This window comes from Ipomoea triloba, chromosome 13 (assembly GCF_003576645.1).
Source record: "Ipomoea triloba cultivar NCNSP0323 chromosome 13, ASM357664v1".
NCBI classification, from domain to species: Eukaryota; Viridiplantae; Streptophyta; class Magnoliopsida; order Solanales; family Convolvulaceae; genus Ipomoea; species Ipomoea triloba.
The window spans coordinates 21,134,518-21,149,675 of NC_044928.1; the positions used below are offsets into that span (position 1 = coordinate 21,134,518).

The 15,158-nt window shown below is 32.2% G+C and overlaps 1 non-coding gene across 1 annotated transcript; it reads right to left on the minus strand.

Annotated features, from left to right (window-relative positions):
* Positions 1-5,195: 5,195 nt before the first annotated feature.
* On the minus strand, positions 5,196-5,266 carry TRNAS-GCU. The gene has a single exon. It is a non-coding gene; the product is annotated as a tRNA-Ser (tRNA).
* Positions 5,267-15,158: the final 9,892 nt, after the last annotated feature.

The following is a 15,158-nucleotide window of genomic DNA, read 5'->3' on the forward strand; positions in this document are numbered from 1 at the left end:
AATACAAAGGCATTTCGGTCTTCAATTACAGATCTTTTTCAAAAAAATAAACATAAAAATATAGCGGGATCAACTTACTTTGTATAAAAATGATCGAAAAATCATTGTATTTAACGACATTTCAACAATTTTGTTGATAGAGGATAAAAAATGGTCATGCCACAATAATATTAGGACAAAATGTGAATGTTTTGATAAAAAGGACTAAAAGTAGAATGTCACCTATAAATCTAGGACCAAAAATGGAATTAACTCTTTATGATACGGATAAAAAGAAAAGAATAATTTGTGATTTAATTAGTGGAGATGAATCATATATGATTAGAGAATAATTGAATAAATATTAGTATAAGGAAATTATGTATATCATTACCTTGTATATAGTTAGTATAAGTTTAGTAGGTTAATTATTATAGGTATTAGTAGTTTAGTATAAATAGACTATTGTATATGAAGATTGAGAAAAAAATCAGAGAAATATATTGTTATTCTAGTCTTTTAATTTATTTTTTTGGAGTTGTCAAACACTCTCTAAGCACCCCTGGACGCCTAACGATTTTTACAACTTTGAATACGGTTAGGAGTTAGAAACCTGCTCGAAAGGGTTCTTACGTTGCGTATCGAATTTCGGTTCATAACAGTTTATCAAATTATTGACTTGGTAACTATAAAATTAAAAGTTTAAGTCTCAGTGAAAATAATCTATTAATCTTTTTTATTTGAGCTGATCAGCTCACTTCAACAATCTATTAATCTTTTTTATTTGAGCATCAGCTCACCTAAACAAGTTTAACTCTTTTAGTCCTTTGCTGGCTAAGGTCATAAAGTGGAAAATTTTGACACAAAAATAGTGAGATTTAAAAATAAGTAAAACTACACTAAAAATACTATTAAACACAAAAAAAAAATCGAATTTAAAAATAGGTCATAAATACTAAAGAAAATGAGCAAAGAAGAAAGTGTTGGTTTGACCAATAAATAGTAAGTAGGATATTACATTATGGTGGTAGGTTAGTTATGGTTAAGAATTTATTTGTGAAGTTTTGAATTATTAATTATATAATTATATTATATTATTTTTTTTTAGTACACTTATATTATATTATAGTTGTGTAAGTATTGAATATTTGAATTTGTTAATTATATTATGGTTGTGTATATATAAGTATTAAATTTGTAGATTATAGTATGATGAAATTGAGAATTTGTGAAATATTTATATTATATTATATGGTTGTATCATTTATGTGTAAGTAGGTTGTGAATTTTTGATTAATTGTGTTAAATATTGATTAGAAGAGATACTTATTATTGTTTTAAAATTGTCTTATAATTGTACTCCCTCTATCCCATTTTATCTATCATATTTACTATTCATTGGTCAAAGAAACTCTTTCTTCTTTGTTTATTCTCTTTAGTATTTTTTTTTTACTTATTTTTAAATTTAATTTTTTGTGTTTAATAGTACTTTTAGTGTAGTTTTTAAATATATAAATTTTGTATATTAATACTAAACCTAATATTATGAAAAATTGGATTAAAAATAACTTCAATCAAGTCTCGTTAACCGAACCAGACACAAAAAATGAGACGGATGAAGTATTAAATATTTTTTTTTATCTCTACATTTCTCTTTGCAAGAAGTATTAAAAACATCATCTACTAAGAAAAATAAAGGCAAAAAGCAAAGCGAGGATCAAGGTGACATGTCTCCTACTCGTGTACAACCTCCCCTTATTGATGATGATGGCTTGCAACACTTAGGAAAATGTGGAGAAGTGACTACATAATTTAGGGTGTGTTTGGAAAGGTGGAAAATGATTTCTGAAAAATGAGTCATTTTCCAGAAAACATTTTCCTTTCATGTGTTTGGTTGCAGAGTAGAAAATTGACTTGATGTGTTTGGCTCATTTTCCAGAAAATAAACAAGAAAATGAACAAAATTATTAATATATATATATATATATATATATTTCATTTCCCGAAACCAGTCGTCGACTGGATTTCACGGAAATCCAGTCGCCGACTGGTTTCCAGTCGGCCAGACTGGGTTTCACAGAAACCCAGACGCCGGGACTGGGTTTCAGAAACCCAGTCTGGCCGACTGGATTTCACGGAAACCAGTCGGTGGCTAGGTTTCCGTGAAATCCAGTCGGCGAAGATGGAAAAAAGATTGACTGGTTTTCCGTGAAACCCAGTCTGGCCGACTGGATTTCATGGAGACCAGTCGCCGGAAGATGGAAAAAGGATTGGAGATGAAGATAAGTAGTGGGAGAAGAAGAGGGGTCAAAGCAAGGCTCCGGAAAATGACTTCCCCCAAAAAAGGGGAAGTCATTTTCCATAAAAACTAGCTCCTTTTCCATTGACCAATGAGATGATTTCCATTGACCATATTTTCCCCTCTCTTCCTATACACCATAAACCCGGAAAATGATTTCCAAAAATCATTTTCCAGGTTTCCAAACACACCCTTAATAAGAAGAATGTCTTTAGAGTTGGATTTGGTTTCATCATACAAATATGACTAGTATATTTGTGATGATTGAAGATATTAAAGATTTATTTACCATGGATTGACTTGATGTGTCTATCATTCAAGTTTTTATAATGTAAGTTAGTGTATTTCATTAATTCAAAAATTTATTATGTTTTCAAATATTGTATTTTACGCACCTGGGTTCATGTTCCCACGTCAGTATGGCAAAGGACGTTGACGTCTTTGGAGTCGTGAACTGCCGATGTTCGCTGACATTGTGGTCACACGCCGAAATTCATCCTAAACCACAGAACCAACGACGGCCTACGTTACATGTACAGTTCAGTGTATTTAGGAACTGCTATGATAATTTACCAAAACAACCCACACTGATTAAAACATGAGGGAGTGGTATAAAATGTAATTAATAGGCCGTAGGATGGTGCTAAATAAACGGTGTGCACTGATTCACAAGTTCTCACAATAAAGTACGTTCACACCTGAATGCAAACACACACACACACACACACATATGTATATATATATGTGTGTGTGTGTGTGTGTAATTTTAGGTATGTCCATCGCAAGGAGTTTGAAGTCAACTCAATTGGGTTTATGTGCCCAACGCAAATAGCAAAAGCAAATGTTGACTTTTAGGAATACTTTAGTTATAAATATAAATAAAATGTATCTTAGTCTAATAATGCAGTTTTATTATATATTGAAGTAGGCTGAAAAGGTTGAAGAACGTGTCAGAGGTCATTTCAAGCAAATAGACAACATGATGTATTCTCTAGCGTTCTTTATAAAAAGAAAGGGGATCTCTCTGGTTATGTTAGAGGTGTTTGTAGCTACCTCAATGTTAGTAAAGTTTTTGACAAACTAGAGAAAGCTCAGGAAAAAGTGAGTTGAGTTGTATTGGTGTCAAGAAGGAGGTTTACTCAGACATTGTTAAGAAAGTTAGGCAAGATATTGTTAAGAAAATTAGACAATATACACTTTCAGAGGCCCAGCCTAAGATTGATATGCTCAACTATTAACTTAGTCTTGTAATGAAGAACATGCCACAACAGTTTCCATCCCCACCAAATTTCAAATGATTTTAGGGGTTCAGCGACGAGTACACTTTAGAGTGATGAGCCTATTAATGGTGTAGCAACACTTAGCATACCTGTACTTATCGATTTTCATACAATAGTGGGAGAGATTGTTGGGTCGTTTACACAAATGACTTTTACATTTAGTTGTTGTAGAAGAGGTAATAGACTACATTTAGTAAATCGCTTGCCACATTTTCCCAAGTGTTGTGCAATCTTTACAGCGAAGCAATCTCTCCCATTGTTGTATGAAAATCGGTTGGTACGGGTATGCTAAGTGTTGTTGTACCTTTAATAGGCTCATCAATCAAAACTTTTACATGATTCGGTAGTAATGGTTGATCATGCGCCATAGTGTCAACTCCACTAGGATAAAGCATCCCTCTTGCAATAACATCAGTTGAATCTCCAATGACAAATATGACTAAGTGACACGAAATTGGATTATATTTTATAACAAAAAATGTGTTAATCTTATATTGAATTAAAATATTTCATATTATAAAATAAGAGATATTACGTGAATCATATCAAATGGATACGAATAAACAAAATGGCAACTGCTACGGGTATTCAGTAGTGGTTCACAAGGCATATGGATGCTCTGAGGTGTACCAACCGCTGAACCCCTAAAATCATTAGGAAATTGGTGGGGGAACTATTGTGGCATGTTTTTCATTACAAGACTAAGTTTATAGTTGAGCATATAAATCTTAGACGGGACCTCTTAAAGTTATATATTTCCTAACTTTCTCAGCAATACCTTGCCTAACTTTCTTAGCAATGTCTAAGTAAACCTCATTCGTGATAATCTCTCTAAGATCATTCACCGACACAACCCCACTTACTTTTTCCCGAGCTTTCTCTGGTTTGCCAAAAACTTTACTAACAACGAGGTAGCTGCCAACACCTCTAACATATCCAAAGATATCTCCCTTCATCTTATAAAGAACGCTGGACAATACATCATGTTGTCTATTTGCTTGAAATGACCACGGGCTAAGTTCTTCAACCTATTTTCAATATATAATAAAGCTGCATTATTAGTCTAAGATACATTTTAATATTATTTATAACTAAAGTATTCCTAAAAGTCAATATGACAGATTTCTGTTAACAAAATTAATTTCTTTGTAATTACACTAACTCATTGTCAGCACCGCTAGTGTCTGGAGTAAAGTTGTAACAATGTAGACGTACTAGAAGGTGCTGCTAGATCACCTCATTTTCATGATTAAATTCTTATGAAACATCTAATATTACATGTGGTTATTTATCCATACCCCACAACTCTAAATAATCGCACAAAAATTAAATTACATGCATATAAATCATTGATGGTATTAAGGGACCGTCCCTATCATACAGTTGGATAGAAATATAGATACAACAATGAAAAATGAAGATAATATTAATTGAGAATGAAATGCCTATTACCCATACAAAAATTACACAATTTTACAATAAATAAATATGGCTAAATCCAGAAGGCTCAAAGGCAATTGGACACTAGTTAATGAAGTGTTCAGCACTCTGTTGAAGGAAATCAGGAATGGTGTGGAACAGTGTATTGGCAAAAGAGATTGATGCTGAGCCAGAGCAAAATCACAAAATAAGACTGATGCACCAGCCGGGAATCGAACCCGGGTCTGTACCGTAGCAGGGTACTATTCTACCACTAGACCACTGGTGCGACTTGTGACACTAAATGTCTTGTAACAATACTATATAATCTATGATGGGCATGACTATTCGCATACATTGGATGTGGAGGCAGTGGAGCAGCATAAAACCTTTCTACGCTAGTCGAGTTGCTAAGATGGCTGATAATCACAATATTTTAAATTCAACTTTCTATGAAATTATCTATTGATTTTTCTTGATTTGAGTTGATTATTAGTAATGAGAAATTTAGGATAATTTATCTCATTGTGGTCTCACTGTAGTAGTGCAAGACAAACTTCACCCAAAATGCACATGCATTCGAGTAGCGATTATAGACTTTTTCATAAGGCTATCCTTATCCCAAAAATTTCTCTCACTTTTTAAAATGGGTCCCACTTCCACATCATCAAATTTACAAATTCTTCAAAATTTATTCTACATCCCTGCAATACTCTCTCACTTTCAAAAATGGTCTCACCTTCATATTAGATTATAAATATAATAACCAAATAATAATATAATAATTAATAAAAAATTAAAAAAAAAAAGTACACAAAGGCTGCCGCAGCTGCCATGCGGCAATCTTTGTCAGTCTTAGCAAGCTTTCTTAATTAGAAAGTTTGCAAGACACCTGGATAAATAAAATAAACAAAAAAAAAACAAAATTCCACATCAATGGCCACCTCACCTAGCAAGTGGAAGACTTGCTAGGATGAGGACAACCTAAATCAAACCATAACAACTTATCTTTTACTTGTTTTAAAAGAAGGTTAAGTAAATTGAGATAAATTAGGGGTTTGGGGGAGGTGTATATATATATATATATATATATATATATATGAGATATTAAAAGATTGTAATTTTATTATTGTCTTTAAGATTTTTTCTACCGTCTTCATGGCACTTATGGAGGCATACACAAAGCCAGAACTTTCACTCTCCCAAAAGAATAAAATAAGAAACACACAAAATTAGTCCATGAATACGTGTTATAAAATAATAATACTCCACATCCTTAATTCTCAATGTATTAATTTAATAGATGAGAAGCCTGCTTAGTCTGTATTATTGTCCGAAAGTTAATTCAAATTAAACTAATTAGTATATTAATCACTACTCATTCATACATATACTTTTCTTTATATTACAAAGATATTAGTGTCTTTCAAGACTTTCAAAAATACGTGAAGAAATGCCCATACTAACAACAATATAAAAAATTACGTGAAAAATTAATCACCGATTACTACCCCATAACTACCACCATACGCTTCACCCGGCCCGATGGGGTAAAGACATTATGGGAGCATTACCCATGCCAATTGGAAGGTAGAAATATGCCAGAGTAGCAATAGGTTATTTTACCAAGTGAGTGGAAACAAAATTCTTGGCTAGTATCATGAATTTGTTACCGTTCGTATGGGAAGAACATATCGTTGGAAAAAATGTAAGCCAATAAATAATATTGTGGCTCTCAATCTATGGATGCTTTAGTCAAAGGTTTAATATTCACCATAAAGTGATAAATGACTAAGATCTTTTTATAGTATGTGACCTTAATTGTTTGGCTTCCACTATTTAAACAAAGCTATTCTTTGAGTTTATGAAATCAGACAAAGATTGTTTGATATACTTCTTGTCTCCTTATTACTCTAAGAATGATGTATAAGCTCTAATCCCTACACGGAGAGACGAGAATTGTTGTGTTAACCTTCGAGGACGATGCTGTTGTTATGAACCTGCACTGGTATAGCTGAATTCATTTCTATAGCAGTGATTATACCACATCACAACATTTCTTATTTTCACATTATCAACCTAATTTCCCTGACACATTGCATATACGAGGATTGGCAGCCCAAAGCAAGTCGTTACTGATAATGGGAACAATTCGATTGTCCAGGATTTAAAGAATTCCTAAAAAGGCATGACATAAAGCACTCAATGGTGTACCCTAGCCTCAAGACAACGAGTAAGTTGAGAACATGAATAAAAATGTTTTTATGGGATAAAGAAAACGGTGGAGGATGCTGGCTCGAGATGGGTAGAAGCCTCGAACAAGTGAAATACTAAAATCGTCATTGCTTGTCACCAATTTTGAATGCTTGTAAAATATTTGCATTGGATCGTTAAATTCTACGAAGTTTTAAACATGAATTTCAACATGGTATAAACGTCACAGAGAATGTTTGACAAATTAAGAATCAATCTACTTTTTGTCAAATTTGATTCATTTTATTAATTTGATAGGATCCAACTGCAATAATAATTTTTAAAATAAAATAATTGTAAAACTTAGGAACCTATATATCCCAACAATTAACAACAACAATATGGTGTAAAAAAAACAACAATATTATTATTATTATTATTATTATTACTAGTATTTTCACCCGTGCGTTGCACGGAATGAATTTCTTATAATATTTTAAGAAATATTTGAATTGATATACAATTATATAAATTATAACATCGAATATGAGTATGAATAAGTGTATAAATGCAATTATAGTATGAGTCTTCCTTGCATGCAACAAATATCACAAAAATTCAGTATTCTAAAATAAGTGTATAAATGCAATAGGTAGATAATTTACATTATTGCATCATATTCATTAATTTAATTACTTGTCGGTTAGTTATTGCAAGATCTTGAGGTACACTTATATTTTGATATTCAGTAAGTATAACTATATTAGAGAAAAAATTTACATGGGAGTAATGGGATAATCAGTTGAGTAATTGTTGGTTGACCGTAGAGCGTTGTGTTGGAGGAAGAAGATGATATATAGTGAAGATGATATTGCCCTTCACTATATATCATCTTCTTCCTTCAACACGTTGATATTCTCTGGACAAATAACTGTTGGAAAAAAATTAGCATAAAATGGCATTTTACTGGCAATATTGTGGTACAAATATATGTGGGGTCCACTTTCGATTTGGGTCGGGTCAAAATGGATTCGTGTTCTTCGTAGTTAGACGAAAAGATTGATATATTGTACGCTCAAAACTGATAATGGGTGAATGAGAAATTGGTTCTCAAAGTTGACCCATTTGAGTTAGAAAAATATAGAAAAAAACCTTTCAAGTAACTTTTGTCCCACATTGGTTTGAGAAGTGGTTTGCACCACTACTTATACAAGAGTTTTTCTAAGGCTTATTGAATTGTATAGCATAGATGCTCTCTCTCGCACGCAAGGGGGGAAGGGGTGCAAATGAAATCCCAAAATGAACTTAAAAAGGCTTGACTCGTGCGCCGACACCTGCATGCACGAATGTCGTTCAGAAAATTGGTTGGCCTTGCGGGTTGAATTATGCCAAATTTTCATATTTTGTACAATAATAAGCACCATACCATAATACAAGTTAAAACTGAGGATATTGTTTTTATTAATAGTATAGATTGCATTGCAGAGAAATATATATACTGAATTATTACCATTAGTAATTCTAGTCTAGAATTGTATTACGAATAGGAACGTAGGGAAGAATATATTTTATTAGGAATTCTATTTTAATTTACAATTGTATTAGGGATAGGAATTGTATTACCATATTTTACAATATTACGCAAACCATAATATTATAGGTCTGTTTTGGGCGGGAAGTTAAAACTGAGGATATTGTTTTTATTAATAGTATAGATTGCATTGCAGAGAAATATATATACTGAATTATTACCATTAGTAATTCTAGTCTAGAATTGTATTACGAATAGGAACGTAGGAAAGAATATATTTTATTAGAAATTCTATTTTAGTTTACAATTGTATTAGGGATAGGAATTGTATTACCATATTTTACAATATTACGCAAACCATAATATTATATGTTTGTTTTGGGCGAGAAGTTAAAACTGAGGATATTGTTTTTATTAATAGTATAGATTGCATTGCAGAGAAATATATATACTGAATTATTACCATTAGTAATTCTAGTCTAGAATTGTATTACGAATAGGAACGTAGGGAAGAATATATTTTATTAGGAATTCTATTTTAGTTTACAATTGTATTAGGGATAGGAATTGTATTACCATATTTTACAATATTACGCAAACAATAATATTATAGGTCTGTTTTGGGCGAGAAGTTAAAACTGAGGATATTGTTTTTATTAATAGTATAGATTGCATTGCAGATAAATATATATACTGAATTATTACCATTAGTAATTCTAGTCTATAATTGTATTACGAATAGGAACGTAGGGAAGAATATATTTTATTAGGAATTCTATTTTAATTTTCAATTGTATTAGGGATAGAAACTGTATTATACTGAATTATTACCATTAGTAATTCTAGTCTATAATTGTATTACGAATAGGAACATAGGGAAGAATATATTTTATTAGGAATTCTATTTTAATTTTCAATTGTATTAGGGATAGAAACTGTATTACCATATTTTATAATATTACGCAAACCATAATATTATATGTCTGTTTTGGGCGGAAAGTTAAAACTGAGGATATTGTTTTTATTAATAGTATAGATTGCATTGCAGATAAATATATATACTGAATTATTACCATTTGTAATTCTAGTCTAGAATTGTATTACGAATAAGAACGTAGGAAAGAATATATTTTATTAGTAATTCTATTTTAATTTACAATTGTATTAGGGATAGAAACTGTATTACCATATTTTATAATATTACGCAAACCATAATAAACTGTATTACCATATTTTATAATATTACGCAAACCATAATATTATAGGTCTGCATATTTTATAATATTACGCAAACCATAATATTATAGGTCTGTTTTGGGCGGTAAGTTAAAATTGAGGATATTATTTTTATTAATAGTAAAGATTGCATTGCAGATAAATATATATACTGAATTATTACCATTAGTAATTCTAGTCTAGAATTGTATTACGAATATGAACGTAGGGAATAATATATTTTATTAGAAATTCTATTTTAATTTACAATTGTATTAGGGATAGGAACTGTATTACCATATTTTATAATATTACGCAAACCATAATGAACTGTATTACCATATTTTATAATATTACGCAAACCATAATATTATGTATTACCATATTTTATAATATTACGCAAACCATAATATTATAGGTCTGTTTTGGGCATAATATTACGCAAACCATAATATTATAGGTCTGTTTTGGGCGTAATATTACGCAAACCATAATATTATAGGTCTGTTTTGGGCGTAAAGTTAAAACTGAGGATATTGTTTTTATTAATAGTATAGATTGAATTGCAGAGAAATATATATACTGAATTATAACATTAGTAATTCTAGTCTAGAATTGTATTACGAATAGAAACGTAGGGAAGAATATATTTTATTAGGAATTCTATTTTAATTTACAATTGTATTAGGGATAGGAACTGTATTACCATATTTTATAATATTACGCAAACCATAATATTATAGGTCTGTTTTGGGCGGTAAGTTAAAACTGAGCATATTGTTTTTATTAATAGTATAGATTAGGGATATGAACTGTATTACCATATTTTATAATATTAAGCAAACCATAATATTATAGGTCTGTTTTGGGCGGGAAGTTAAAACTGATATTAAGCCAACCATAATATTATAGGTCTGTTTTGGGCGGGAAGTTAAAACTGAGGATATTGTTTTTATTAATAGTATAGATTATTATTATTATTGAACTTAAATGCTTATGTAATTGGTTTCTAAAAAATAAAGTATTTTAAAAATATATACATACATAATGAGATATCTTATCCGATCTTTAGGTAGGTTGCTTGTAAGATCGAAGATAATACTAACAATTCTACAAATTAAATAGTTGTCGGATCTATGTTTGGTATCTATTTCGTTTATGGCATTATTACATACAAGTGATACAACATTATTAAAGGTCATGATGGGAGGTGGAAGGGTGGAAGTTCGAATCTCACTGAAAGCATTATACACACTGATATATGTGGACCTTTTGATGTTCCGACTTTCGGAAAGGAAAAGTATTTCATCACATTTATTGATGACTTTTCACGTTATGGTTATATCTATTTGTTGCATGAAAAATCTCAATCAATAAATGCCTTAGAGGTATTTGTTGAAGAGGTTGAAAGACAATTAGATAGAAAAGTGAAAATTATAAGGTCTGATAGGGGTGGTGAATATTATGGAAAGTATAATGAGAGTGGACAATGTCCTGGTCCATTTGCTAAATTTCTTGAAAAACGTGGTATTTGTGCTCAATACACAATGCCCGGAACACCGCAACAAAATGGTGTTGCAGAAAGGCGTAATCGCACCTTAATGGAAATGGTTAGGAGCATGATGAGTTATTCTTCTTTACCCTTGTCATTGTGGACATATGCTTTAAAAACCGCCGCCTATTTATTAAACAGGGTTCCTAGCAAGGCAGTTTCAAACACACATTTTGAACTGTGGACTGGAAGGAAACCCAGTTTAAGGCACCTTCATGTTTGGGGATGCCCGGCGGAGATACGCATTTATAATCCACATGAAAAGAAACTGGACTCAAGAACAACTAGTAGATTTTTCATTGGTTATCCAGATAAATCTAAAGGGTATAGATTTTATTGTCCTAGCCATACTACAAGAATTGTTGAAACTGGAAATGCCAAGTTCATTGAGAATGATAACATAAGTGGGAGTGATGAACCACGAAAAGTGGAACTTAAAGAAGTTACGGTGCAAGATTCTCCGATAACTTCTTCTCAATTTGTTGTTCCTGTGCGTCAAATAACTTTACCTGGAGTTACTCAGATTGTTCATCCTGCAACGAATGAACAATCTAATGACTTACCTGAACAACAAATTAATGATCAACCACTGCATGATGAAGTTATCAATGAACCCACAAATGATATTCCTACAGAAGTAGCATTAAGAAGATCTCAAAGACAAAGGAGATCTGCTATATCTGATGATTATATGGTTTATCTTCAAGAATCAGATTTCGATATTGGAATTGATAAAGATCCAGTTTTATTTTCACAGGCTATAAATAGTCCTAATTCTTCTAAATGGGTCGAAGCCATGAAAGATGAGTTAAAATCAATGGAACATAATGAAGTATGGGATCTTGTTGAATTGCCTGAAGGTTGTAAGCCAGTTGGTTGTAAATGGGTTTTTAAGACCAAACATGACTCAAATGGCAATATCGAACGGTACAAGGCCAGACTTGTTGCCAAAGGTTTTACTCAGAAAGATGGTATTGATTTCAATGAGACATTTTCCCCTGTTTCAAAGAAAGATTCATTTAGAATAATTATGGCACTAGTAGCTCATTATGACTTAGAGCTGCATCAAATGGATGTGAAAACAGCCTTTCTGAATGGGAATTTAGAAGAAGAAATTTACATGAACCAACCTGAGGGTTTTTCAGTTGAAGGAAAGGAACACATGGTGTGTAAACTTAACAGATCGATATACGGACTTAGACAAGCTTCTCGACAATGGTATCTTAAGTTTAATGATACTGTAATGTCCTTTGGATTTAAGGAAAACACTGTTGATCAGTGCATATATCTGAAGGTCAGTGGGAGCAAGTTTATATTTTTGATTCTGTATGTCGATGATATTTTGCTTGTTACTAATGATCTTGGTTTAATGCATGAGACCAAGATGTTTCTTTCTAAGAACTTTGAAATGAAAGATGTGGGTGAGGCATCCTTTGTGATTGGAATTGAAATATTCCGAAATAGATCACAAGGAGTGTTAGGATTGTCTCAGAAAGCATATATTAACAAAGTCTTAGAAAGATTTAGAATGGAAAAGTGCTCTGCATCTGTTGCTCCAATTCAGAAGGGGGATAAGTTCAGTCTTATGCAATGCCCTAAGAATGAATTGGAGCGAAAGGAAATGGAAAATATTCCTTATGCATCTGTCGTTGGGAGTTTGATGTATGCTCAAACATGTACCCGACCAGACATTAGCTTTGCTGTCGGGATGCTTGGTAGATATCAAAGCAACCCTGGTATGGATCACTGGAAGGCTGCAAAGAAGGTATTGAGATACTTACAAGGCACAAAGGAGTACATGCTTACTTATAAGCGGTCCGATCGCCTTGAGGTGATAGGATACACGGATTCAGATTTTGCCGGGTGTTTGGACACAAGGAAGTCCACATTTGGATATCTGTTCCTTTTAGCCGAGGGGGCTATCTCTTGGAAAAGTGCGAAGCAGACTGTCATTGCTGCATCCACTATGGAAGCTGAGTTTGTGGCATGTTTTATGGCCACAAATCATGGGTTATGGCTGCGGAATTTTATTTCAGGACTTGGAATTGTTGACAGTATTGCCAAGCCGCTGAAAATTTATTGTGATAATGCCGCAGCAGTCTTCTTTTCTAAAAACGACAAGTATACAAGTGGTGCTAAACATATTGATTTGAAGTATCTTGCCGTTAAAGAAGATGTTCGGGAACGAAGAGTATCGATTGAACACATTAGCACTAGATTAATGATTGCAGACCCATTAACTAAAGCTTTGCCACCAAAGGCATTTAATGAGCATGTTGAGAGAATGGGCGTTATTGAAAACAGTTAACATTATGTTAAGGTTTGTGTTTTTGATATATTTGATACTTGGAGCTCAATATGATTTTGTTCCTGTATTAAGTATCCTGTTTAGTTTTGAAGTATATATACATGAATGTTTTATGTCAATATGAACAGGATTTGTCTGTGACAAAGACATCATCGTGGACCATTATGGAAAATATCATTATAGATCATATTAAGTTTGAAATTAATATTGTGATACATGGAAGGGACTGCGTTAAATTAGTGACGTATTACCGCCATGATTCTTATTAGTTTCTAACTAAATAATGATTTATGTTCTGACCAATGTAACGAAAGAATTAGCTTATACTATGCGTATTATGTTTCACGTTCATTATTAAATTTATGATTTATGAGCCAAGTGGGAGAATGTTAAAATAATTATCATTATTATTATTATATGATTTATTATTTTCTATGGCTCATAAATGTTTATTTAAATTTAATAATAATAATAATAATAATGTTATTGGTTGGATAAAATAAGGAGCAGTTTCAACTGCTCAGATAACCACTCACGTTGATGGAACTGTGAGATGGTTTATCAACCCCTCAGAGTCTCTGGTCCTCTCCCCAACCTTCCTGCAAACTAAAATCCTCTCTCCATCAGAGTTCTTTAGTCTAAAGAGAATTGCTTAAGGTCTGGAGGGAAAAACCAAGTCTCCATTGAAGCATCTGCAAAACCATGGAGCCAGGTACACCTGTTAAGCATTAATGCAGTACTGTATGTGAAAATCATATGTTCTAAAGATCTTATGTATGCTTAAGTTTTAACTTACAATATATACATACATAATGAGATATCTTATCCGATCTTTAGGTAGGTTGCTTGTAAGATCGAAGATAATACTAACAATTCTACAAATTAAATAGTTGTCGGATCTATGTTTGGTATCTATTTCGTTTATGGCATTATTACATACAAGTGATACAACATTATTAAAGGTCATGATGGGAGGTGGAAGGGTGGAAGTTCGAATCTCACTGAAAGCATTATTGAAAAAAAGTCTAATGATAGATGATGAAAAGTCTATATTGGATTCCTTGTACCTAGCAAAAGATTAAGATCTGATCAGTCCTGTGGGCTTAGGATTAGTCCGACAACATTAGGATCACCTAGGTTTAAAAAAAAAAAGTTAAAAGAAAAACATTATATATATATAGACATTAAATTTTGTTTCTTTAATACCTATATATATTGATGGGAAGGCATCGCATTATGAGAGTGCATATGAAAGACTAAGATCTGACCTGTAGGTTGATTCTGTGACTCGCGCTTTATCTCCGCAGTAACTCTAGGGGTGTGGTCCTATGGGCTTAAGATTAATCTAGCGAAGTTGAGAAAACCTAGGTTAAAAACAATTA